Source organism: Ornithorhynchus anatinus, chromosome 1 (assembly GCF_004115215.2).
Source record: "Ornithorhynchus anatinus isolate Pmale09 chromosome 1, mOrnAna1.pri.v4, whole genome shotgun sequence".
Lineage (NCBI taxonomy): Eukaryota > Metazoa > Chordata > Mammalia > Monotremata > Ornithorhynchidae > Ornithorhynchus > Ornithorhynchus anatinus.
This window is the reverse complement of record NC_041728.1, coordinates 56181987-56192928: the sequence shown is the minus strand read 5'-3', so window position 1 is coordinate 56192928 and position 10942 is coordinate 56181987. Positions and strand designations below refer to the sequence as shown.

At 44.4% G+C, this 10942-nt stretch overlaps 1 non-coding gene across 1 annotated transcript; it reads left to right on the top strand.

The window, feature by feature from the left end:
- Positions 1–10393: 10393 nt before the first annotated feature.
- Positions 10394–10531, top strand: LOC114816943. Its single transcript, XR_003764757.1, has one exon. It is a non-coding gene; the product is annotated as a small nucleolar RNA SNORA7 (small nucleolar RNA).
- The last annotated feature ends 411 nt before the right edge of the window (positions 10532–10942 follow it).

Here is a 10942-nt window from a genome sequence, read left to right as displayed (position 1 = left end):
CTCATCAATATTTTAAAACTTAATTGGGTGCTTGCATTTCAATTATGCTGGGAAGATAATACCAGTCGCAGTGTTCTAGGCTGGGAAATGACTTTGAAAGCGGTTCCAAGCTCCTCCTCTCTGCCCTCATAGGAAGAAAGATGAGAAGATGAGTTGGATGAATTAATTACTGCAGGAGGACTCTTAGCACTAACTAGAGGTGGCTTCCCATTCAAACTTCCAGACACTCTCCCTCTCAGTCAGGGCCATATTTGGGTCCCGATAGGCCCTGGGACAGTTGAAAAGAGATGGATTTCCACCCTCCGTTCCCCAAGACCCAGCGAAAAGTACACGCAATCCAATATTTTCTTCAGTACTCACCTACCCACTCTGATCTAGATTGGTGTTTTCCCCTCAAGATCTTCAGAATCGCTACCCTAAATGGCTCCTACATGATTGAGGGTGGTGCTGTGGGTGCCTGGGGGGTTCCTAAGGGTGCTTGCAATGACTGGGGGGTCACTGCCCCTTTATCCCTTATTGCCAAAGCCTACAGCCACTCAATGGAGGTTTCTGTTTCCTGCATTTCCTACATTCCTGTTTCCCCCACTTAGACTGTTAGCTCCTTGAGGATAGGGATCACGTCTTCCAACTCAGTCTCTCCCAAGGGCTTAGTACAGTGCTCTGCACACAATCAGCACTCAAAAGATACTATCGATTGATTGATTGATCACATTAGGAGGCTAAGCTACCTTTGACCCTCAAAATCTACACAGACCTTGAAGAGTTATTCAATCCAGCCCCCTTCCTCCTAGAAGAACTTTGCTCAAACCATCCCAGGCCCACGCTTGCCTTTCCTTATTCTTTAGCACACGCACATCTCTACGGATGTCCTACTGACACCTCAAACTTAACATATTCAAAATAGATGTGACAGAACTTCTCATCTTCCCACCCAAACCCAGTCCCTCTCTGATGTTTCTATCACTGTCGACAGCACCGCCCTCCTCCCGGTCTCACAAGCCCATATAAGCTTGGCGTTATCCTCAGCTCAACTGTCTTATTCAACCCACACATTCAATCTGTCCCCAAATCCTGTTGGTTCTCTAAAATCTTGCCTGCTCCTCTCCAACTTAACTGCTACCATATAGAATGAAGCACTCCTCATTTCCTGCCTTGACTACTCTATCAGCCTCCTTGCTGATCTCCCTGCCTTCAGTCCCCTCTTCCCTCTCTGTTGCCCAGATCGTTTCATTTTTCTGAAAAACTGATCAGTCCATGTTTCCTTACTCCTCACTAACCTCCAGTGGTTGCCCATCCACCTCTGCATCAAACAGAAACTCTTTACCATCAGCTTTAAGACACTGGATCAGCTCTCTTCCTCTTACCTAACCTGATGGAGCTACAGTCTGTACCTGGATCTTATCTATCCTAACACTAACCTCATGCCCACAATCTCACTCTGGCCTGAAACTCTCTCCCCCTTCATATCCAACATTCTCCTCACCTTCAAAACCCGGTTATATTGTACTCTCCCAAGTGTTTAGTACAGTGCTCTGCACGCAGTAAGCAGTCAGTAAATATGATTGATTGATTGATTGATTGACTGATTGATAAAAATGATGAAAATTGGGTGGCCCTCAAGCCTATTAGCTCTTCGACTGAAAAATCAAAAAGTCCACGCTGCCTTTTGACCCTCACACTTCCAATTTTAAGGTAGTGTTTATGACAGTTTAGTTCTAAGGTAGGTTTCAGGTTATCAATCAGTCAATCAGTTAATGGTGTTCACTGATCACTTACTGTGTGCAAAGCCCTTACTAAATGCTTGGGAAAGTACAATACAGTAGAATTGGTAGGAACAAAATCCCCGCCCACAAGGAGCTAACAGTCTAGAGCAGGAGACAGACATGAAAATAAATTATGGACAGGGGAGAGGGAGAAAATAAGGATAGGTACATAGTTGCCATGGGAATTAGGGCAGAGTTCAAGTGCTTGTAAAAGGTGTTTCCTCTTTGTTTCCTAATCCTTAGATATTTTGTTTTGTTTTTCACGTTCCACAAAATTAGCTTCTACCCTGGCAAGAGAAAAATCTCCTTATTGTCCAGATAGATGAGAAGAGGTATTGTGATCAGACCAGCGGAAGAAAAGTCACAGTTCTTTATCCTTCTACTCCAGAAAAACAGAAGTCAAATATAGTGTAATGTTGAACGTTGATTTATTAGAGTGATTAGTGCCTAAAGCTGTTTACTCCCAAGCAACTGTCTGCAACTAAAAAGACTAGAAAACTAAATGGTGACTCCAGGCCCTAAAATTTGATTACAGAGAGGGTAAAACCTGGGACACTATTTGATTATGGTTAAGATTAAGGCTGATGTTAAACCTGAGGAGAAGGAGGAGAAAGGTTAGGTATTTTTCTGTGAGAGAGAACAGTGGGGTTCATTTGGCTTAAAGCAAAGTTTTAAAATCAGCTCCATAATCTCCTTATGATAGTAAGTAGTCATTCCCATATGAATGACTACCCTGGGCTCTGTATAAGGAAAATTAGAGCTTGTTCAGACTCCTGAGGATTGGCTTCCTTCCTTGCCCTCAGGCTCCAGGGAGCTGCCAATTTTCAGGGCTTTGATTATAATAAAAAGGATAATAATAATAATAATTATCATACCACATCGTATGCTTGAAAGCTTTCCTTCTAGATAGTGAAAGACACGTTCAGAAGTTTGGAAGCAGCATGCATTCAAATACCGTAATTACGGAGAAGCGTCGTAGCTTAGTGGATAGAGCGGGGGGCCTGGGAGTCAGAAGGTCATAGGTTCTAATCCTGGATTCAACACACGTCTGCTGTGTGACCTAGGGCAAGTCACTTCACTGCTCTGGGCCTCAGTTACTTCATCTGGAAAATGGACATTAAGATTCTGAGCCTCTGTTGGATAGATACTGTGTTCAATCTAACTACCTTGTACCTATCTCACTGCTTAGAAAAGTGCTGGGAATATAGTAAGCACTTAGCAAGTACAATAATAATAGTCACTTGTCTGCTGCGCGACCTTGGATAAGTCACTTAACTTCTCTGTGCTTCAGTTACCTCATCTGGGAAATCTCCCACTTTACATCCCCCAACTCTCTCCTTCTCTTCTCTTTCGAAAGAGATTCTGCTTCTCTTTTGGATACTGTTCTGAAGAGTGAAGTCATCTGGGAAATACCTGCATCCCAGTGGGTCTTCAGACCAAAATGGAGATATAGATATCTTCTCCTATATATATTTCCTATATCCTATACATGTTGCTTCGTTTATAGGATGAGGGTAAACTATATATATAGGAAAAGACCAGAGGAGAACACAAAGGCCATTATACTGTTTTCACAGCCCTTTCCAAAGACATCCTCTAGACTGTAAGTTCACTGTAGGCAGGAAACGCCGTCTACCAACTCGTATTGTATTCTCCCAAGTGGTTAGTACAGTGCTTTGCATATAGTAAGTGCTCAGTAAGTACCATTGATTGATTAATTGATTGATTTGACACCATCGAAACCAGGGTTTCTTGGCTATCCTGAGAAATTCAACTAGATCTGTAGGCTGACAATCCTACATCCACGTCTCTGCATGTAGGACTGTTCTTTGTTCCAGTGTTGCCTTGGTTATTCACAGTGCTTGGCTCCTCTTTGTTTCTCAGCTGGAGGAAGAAATAAAGACAAGTACTAAGTACTACAGGGAATTTCCGGTACTTAAGTGCTTAGGTGGTGTGAACATGCTGATGTGGGGAGTTGGGGGATGTAAAGTGGGGTGATTGGAAATTAATGAGGAGATGGATTTCAGAAGGGCTCTGAAGATGGTGAGAGCAGGCCTCTGCTGTGTATCAAGTAGGAGGGAGTTTCAGGCGTGGCTGAGCAAGAGGCTGGTGGTAGGAGAGAGAGAGATGAGAATAGGTGTAGCTTGAGAGGAGCAAGCTGAGGTGAAGTGGGAAAAGCGAGTGGATAGAAAAGAATGGATAAAGGAGAAAGGGATAATAATAATAATAACTGTGGTATTTAAGTGCTTACTATGTGTCAGGCACTGTACTAAGCGCTGGGGTGGATACAAGCAAATCAATTCATTGCCCTTTTATTTTGTTAATGAAATGTACATCGCCTTGATTCTATTTAGTGGCCATTGTTTTTAGGAGATGTTCTTCCCCTCGACTCTATTTATTGCCATCGTTCTTGTCTGTCCGTCTCCCCCGATTAGACTGTGAGCCCGTCAAACGGCAGGGACTGTCTCTATCTGTTGCCGACTTGTTCATTCCAAGCGCTTAGTACAGTGCTCTGCACATAGTAAGCGCTCAATAAATACTATTGAATGAATGAATGAATTTGTACACAGTTCCTGTCCCATGTGGGGCTCATATTCTCAATCCCCATTTTACAGATGAGATAACTGAGGCACAGAGAAATAAAGTGATTTGCCTGAGGTCACACAGCAGACAAGTGGCAGGGTCAGGATTAGAACCCAGGTCCTTCTGACTCCTAGGCTTGTGGTCTATCCACTAGGCCAAGCTGCTTCTCAAATGATTAATACGGTTGTATGGCTAAATGTAAAAGCTTAAGTCACCATCCAAAAAGTGACCCAAACTCCAAAGGGTCAATGTCTGCGTCGCAGAACTCATGACCAGGTCGGCAAGAGAGGTAGAGATAGAAAAGACTAAATTGAATGCAATCTGCTGCGGGATGAGAAAAACAAAAGGAAAGTCACTAAATGCATGCAAGGCAGCAGGAGGTACCTAAGGAATAATAACGACTGTGGTATTTGTTAATATTTGTTAAGTGCTGGGGTAACAATTTATAAGCAGCGTGCCTCCGTGGAAAGAGCACCGGCTTGGGAGTCAGAGGTCATGGGTTGATAATCCTGGCTTTGCCACTTGTCAGCTGTGTGACTTTGGGCAAATCTCTTAACTTCTCTGTGCCTCAGTTACCTCATCTGTAAAATGGGGATTAAGACTGTAAACCCCACGTGGGACAAGCTGATCACCTCTTATCCCCCCTCAGCTCGTAGAACAGTGCTTCGCACATAGTAAGTGCTTAACAAATGCCATCCATGGTTATCATTGTTATAATAATGGTATTTGTTCTGTGGTTAATGTGTGCCAAGCACTGTACTAAGCACTGGGGTAGAAGCAAGATAATCAGGTCCCACATGGGGCTCACAGTCTAAGTAGGAGGGAGAACAGGGATTGTGTCCCCATTTTGCAGATGAGGGAACTGAGGCACAGAAAAGTTAAGTGACTCGCCCAAGATTGAACAGCAGGTACATGGTGGTGCCGGGGTTAGAACCCAGGTCCTCTATACTCCCAGACCCGTGCTCTTTTTACTAGGCCATGCAGATTCTGGGCCATATTGGAGTGGATACAGTAAAATCAGCAAGACACAGTTCCTGTCCCACAAGGAACCTTGAGAAGGAAATGAATGCCAAAACAAGTAATTCATGATAGGTTGGCCACTATTCTTCAATATGAGGCTTTTGTTATCTGAATGCTGACAGTGAAGACGGGGCTTTTTAACCCCCTGGAGAACAAACAGCAGTGAGCTTTATATCTGTAATTTATTTTAATGTCCGTCACCCCATTGAGAATGAAAACCTGTGGGCAGGGGACAGTTCTACTAACTCTATTGTATTGTACTCTCCCAAGCACTTAGTGTACTGCTCTGCACAGAGTAAGCACTCAATAAATGATTGATCGATCGATTGATTGATGTCTGAGAAGGGTCTCCACTCTGTTTCATTCTCATCTTAGTTTCTTTCACCAGTAGGCTTGCCGTGGCTGAGACTAGAGTGAGCCTTCAGAGAGGAGACCACATATCTTTTCTGGTCCAACACCCCCAGCAAGAAATCGGACCCCTCCCCCTACCAACCTCACGAGGAGCTAGCTGGAGAGAAAGCCTCTAGACATTTTCTTTATAGTATTTCATTCAATAGTATTTATTAATAATAATAATAATGTTGGTATTTGTTAAGCGCTTACTATGTGCCGAGCACTGTTCTAAGCGCTGGGGTAGACATAGGGGAATCAGGTTGTCCCACGTGGGGCTCACAGTCTTCATCCCCATTTTACAGATGAGGGAACTGAGGCACAGAGAAGTTAAGTGACTTGCCCACAGTCACACAGCCAACAAGTGGCAGAGCTGGGATTTGAACTCATGAGCCCTGATTCCAAAGCTCATGCTCTTTCCACTGAGCGCTTATTATGTGCAGGGCACTGTACTAAGCTCTTGGAATGTACAAATCGGCAACAGATAGAGACCATCCCTGCCCATTGACGGGCTTACGGTCTAATCGGGGGAGACAGACAAAAACAATAGCAATAAATAGAATCAAGGGGAAATAAATAGAATCAAGGGGAAATTGTTAACTGTTCTAAGAGCTGGGGTAGGTACAAGCTAATTAGGTCAGAAGGAGTCTCTGCCTCACATGGATCTCACAGTCTACGTAAGAGAGAGAACGGGTATTTAATCCCCGTTTTACCGTTGAGGAAACTGAGGCACAGAGAAGTTAAGTGGCTTCTCCAAGGTCACACAAAAAGTGATTAACAGAACTGGGATTAGAACTCAGATCCTGGGACTCCCAGGCCCGTGCTCTTTTCGCTAGGCCACACTGCTTCTCAATAGTATCACTGTAATAGTATAATAAGTAGTTTTGAGTGAAGAGCGATTATTTCAACTGACTGTGTGCTTTGTGTTTGACATTACTTAAATAGAACTGTCAAAGCCTGGTCCTCAACATCCAGAATTCATTCCACCCTTGGTTGTGTAGAAAGCAATCTAATCTACCAACATTCATTGTCTGCGGGAAGGGCATCGGGGCTAATTTAGTTTTCAATCTCTAATTTTTTATGATATTTATTAAGCACTTTCTATGTGCCTCGTGCTGTACTAAGCACTGATCCAAGTTAATCAGGTTTGACACAGTCCTTCTCCCACATAAGGTTCACAGTATTAATTCCCATTTTACAGATGAGATAATTTAGGCACATAGAAGTTAAGTAACTAGCCCAAGGTCATATAGCCAAAAAGTGACAGAGTCCTTCCCACTCTGAAGCCTCTGCTGTATCTACTAGGACACCCTGCTTCTTAAATTGGAAATAACATATCCTATTTAATCTCTTCGCTCTTTCACCCGCTTGGAAGGGAAGATCTAATTGAATTCCAGACCTTTGGGGGTATAAACTACACTGTGGGCTGGTAAAATTGTCCCAATTCCAAGATGAAAACCTGCAATGACCAAATCTGCACCGAGCAAAACTGACTGGAAATTGAAAACACACTCAGTGGTGGCAACTTCGTTCGAAATCAGTGAAAAGGAGATTTTGCAACTAGCTTTTTAGGCTGCAAGGAACCATACCCTGATAATAATGTTGGTATTTGTTAAGCGCTTACTACGTGCAGAGCACTGTTCTAAGCGCTGGGAGAGATACAGGGTCATCAGGTTGATCCCCGTGAGGCTCACAGTCTTCATCTCCATTTTACAGATGAGGGAACTGAGGCACAGAGAAGTGAAGTGACTCGCCCACAGTCACACAGCTGACAAGGGGCAGAGTGGCATTCGAACCCATGACCTCTGACTCCCAAGCCCAGGCTCTTTCCACTGAGCCACGCTGTTTCTCTATGAAACAAACTCCACTGTCTTCCACCCTCAAAGCATTGTGGCCTAATGGAAGGAGCAGCGGCCTGGAAGCTTGTTCTAATCGTAGCTCCGCCACTTGTCTGCTGTGTACCTTTGGGCATGTCACTTGACCTTTCTGTTCCTCAGTCTCCTCATCTGTGAAATGGGGGTTCAATATCTGTTCTTCCTCCCTCTTAGACTGTAAGCCTCATCTGGGGGCAGGACTGACCCGTTTATCTTGTAAGGATAAACAAGTACTTGGTACTTAGTAGAGTACTTGGCATATAAGAAGCCTTTGACAGAGTCCGCTACTGTTTATTATTGCTGCAGGGCTTTTTCAGTCAGACTGTGCTCTCAAGTGTGGCTTCTGACTGAGCTTGGAGTCTGACTGAGGGTTACTCTCAACTCTGTCAACTCCGAAAGCTGAAAAATCTTCAATAAATGCCATTAATTGATTTATTTATTATTGGCATTCCCCTCACCTCCTACACCATTGGAAAATGACCTCATTTAATCCGATTCATTCATTCAACTGTATTTATGGCATGCTTACTGGGTGCAGAGCACTATGCTAAGTGCTTAGGAGAGTACCATATAACAATAAACAGACACGTTCCCTGCCCGACTTGTTTGCAGTGTTTTTCCATATTCAGAGGGAACTGTTTTGGCGCTCTGAGACTCTAAATCCAAAATCTTTCAGAATCTGTTGTTAAAACTAGGATAATCGGTATCAGACTGAGCACCGGGGCTGGCCGGTCCTTAGGAAAAAAGGAAAGTGCTCTGCCTCCAATTTGTCTTTTGCTCCTGTCTGGTAAGAATTTGTCAAGAGTAAATGCATTCCCCGAGGGCCTCTGCGGGACCTCCAGTGAGAACAGGAGGAGGGAGAGAGCCTTGATTTGTTAGAAGGTTTAGGGGTTTAATGAGTACACAGTCTGCTATTTTTTTCTGCTGGGAGCAATTTCTCCTCCCTGCTGTTTCGCCATTTAGCTCCTGCAGTGTTGGTCCTTTCACATTCTTCCTGACCCTTCATGGCGCCTGGCTGAGTGACTACTGACCTTTTCTTCCTCTCCAAATCTTCAGTTTCTCTCCAGTTTCACTATCAGCTTTACTTTCTTTCCATCCCTCTCTTTTCCTCCCTCCCTTTTTTTCTCTCCCTCCCTAAATCTTCCTTTCCTCCTTCCCTATCTTTCCCTTTCTTCCTCCTTCCCTCTCTCTCTCTCTCCCTCCCCATCTCTTTCTTCCTCTCTCTCTCTCTTCATTTCTCTCCTACACCTCTCTGCCTTCCAGAGCTCAGGGCAGAAGCTGGATTGGTGCAAGGAAAAGGTCCAAGGGGAAGGAAGCCCCATCCAAGTCAGTACTGTCAGACTAGGCACTTACATGAAATCCACTGTCAGACTCGGCAAGTGAGCCCGTCTTCTAGACTGTGAGCCCCTTGTTGGGTAGGGATTGTCTCTATCTGTTGTCGAATTGTACTTTCCAAGCGCTTAGTACAGTCCTCTGCACACAGTAAGCGCTCAGTAAATGTGATTGAATGAAAGAAATCCAAAAGACAGGCAAGGAAACTGACCCTAGGTGAGTGCAAACTCCTCAGATAGCAGACTATATATAGTGCCACCCAAATGAAGAGGAAAGCTCTCAGTGCAAAAGTCCTCTAGACTGTAAGCTCACTGTGGGCAGGGAATGTGTCTGTTAATATTGCTACATTGTATTCTCCCAAGCACTTAGTACAGTGCTTTGTACACAGTAAGCACTCAATAAATATGATTGACTAAGGTGATGCCAAGGAGCTGAGCTGCTACATCTCAGGGAGGATGAGGCCTGGGGAAAAGGAAAGTTAGTGATAAAAAGCCTCCTGCACTAGGTGGGATTTCAGAAGGGTTTTAAAGAGAAGGGAGAACTCTGGATCAGCTGACTTGAAGGGGGAGGAAACTTTAAGTAGGAGGTAGGGATTGACACAGGGGTTGGAAGGTTCCCGGCTGGGCTTAAGTGCCACTTTTCTAGTAAATATCCCTGTTATGAATAGCAATAAGCAACTCTGAAATTTCCAACCAGCCTTTAATGGGTGGACAAAGTGGTCCTGCTTTAAAAGAACAGTCTACTAATTCCATGGGAGTTTTGGACCCAGTGTGTGTGTTTGTATGCGCATTTGCATTCTCAGGCAGGCTCCAAGATAGGTTCCTCAAAAGCGAGAACGAAAGGTGAGGTACTTTTTCCCATTATCTTACATATGGGATCCATTCCAGAACCTCTGGAAAAATATGAAATTCATGATAAAATACTACTACTAATAATGATAGTTTTTTGCCATGTGCTTACTCTGTCTCTCCTATGAATCGACACCTTATCATGGCAGGAGGGTTTGCGTACACTGATGAAGTTTAGAGTTATGCCAAATAGAGTTACCCATATTGGAAAGGTCTAAGCCAAAGCGTCAAAGTCAATTCACCTGTGTTGAGCAGCAGCGGCATGGGAAAGAGTCATAGGTGGATGATCGAGTGATCAAAATTGTTGACCAAAGACAGTGGCATAGACTCCAGTTTTTACTGCTAAAAACTACCAAGAACTACCAAGAAAAGTCTATGGGTCCACATACCCAGAACGACCTCATGACAGAAGATGGGACATTCTGAAGAAGGTGTGTCCGTGAAGTCGCTATAGGTTGGAAACAACCTGATGGCATTTGAAGGGGAAGAAGCTTACTCTGTGCCAAGATCTGGACTAAGTGCTGGGGTAGATACAAGATCATCAGGTCCCCAGTGGAACTTACAGTCTAAGTAGGAAGGCGGACCCCTCTCAGAGTCGCACCTGGAGAGCTTCCAGTACTCTACCAGTCTCGGTTACGGGAGGGAGAGTCGAGCAGAGGCATACTCATTCCATTCCTAGCTTGGCCAGTGGCTAGCGAGCGGAAGGCAATCTGCTACAAGGCAAAACTCACCCACGCTGGGCAGCAGCGGCATGGGAGAGAGTCGAGGGTGGAGACTCGAGTTTACTGCGCAGGAGGAGGCAATGGCGAAGCACTTCCTTATTTTTACCAAGAAAACTCTATGGGTACACTTCCAGAACTATTGCAGTTGGAGAGTGGGGCGTTCTGGAAGAGATAATAATAATAATAATTATGGTATTTGTTAAGGGCTTACTATGTGCGGAGCACTGTTCTAAGCACTGGGGTAGATTCAGGGTAGTCAGACTGTCCCATGTGGGGCTCACACTTTTTTATCCCCATTTTTACAGATGAGGTAACTGAGGCACAGAGAAGTCAAGTAACTTGCCCAAGGTCACACAGCAGACAAATGGCGGAGCCGGGATTAGAACCCAAGACTTCTGACTCCCGAGTCC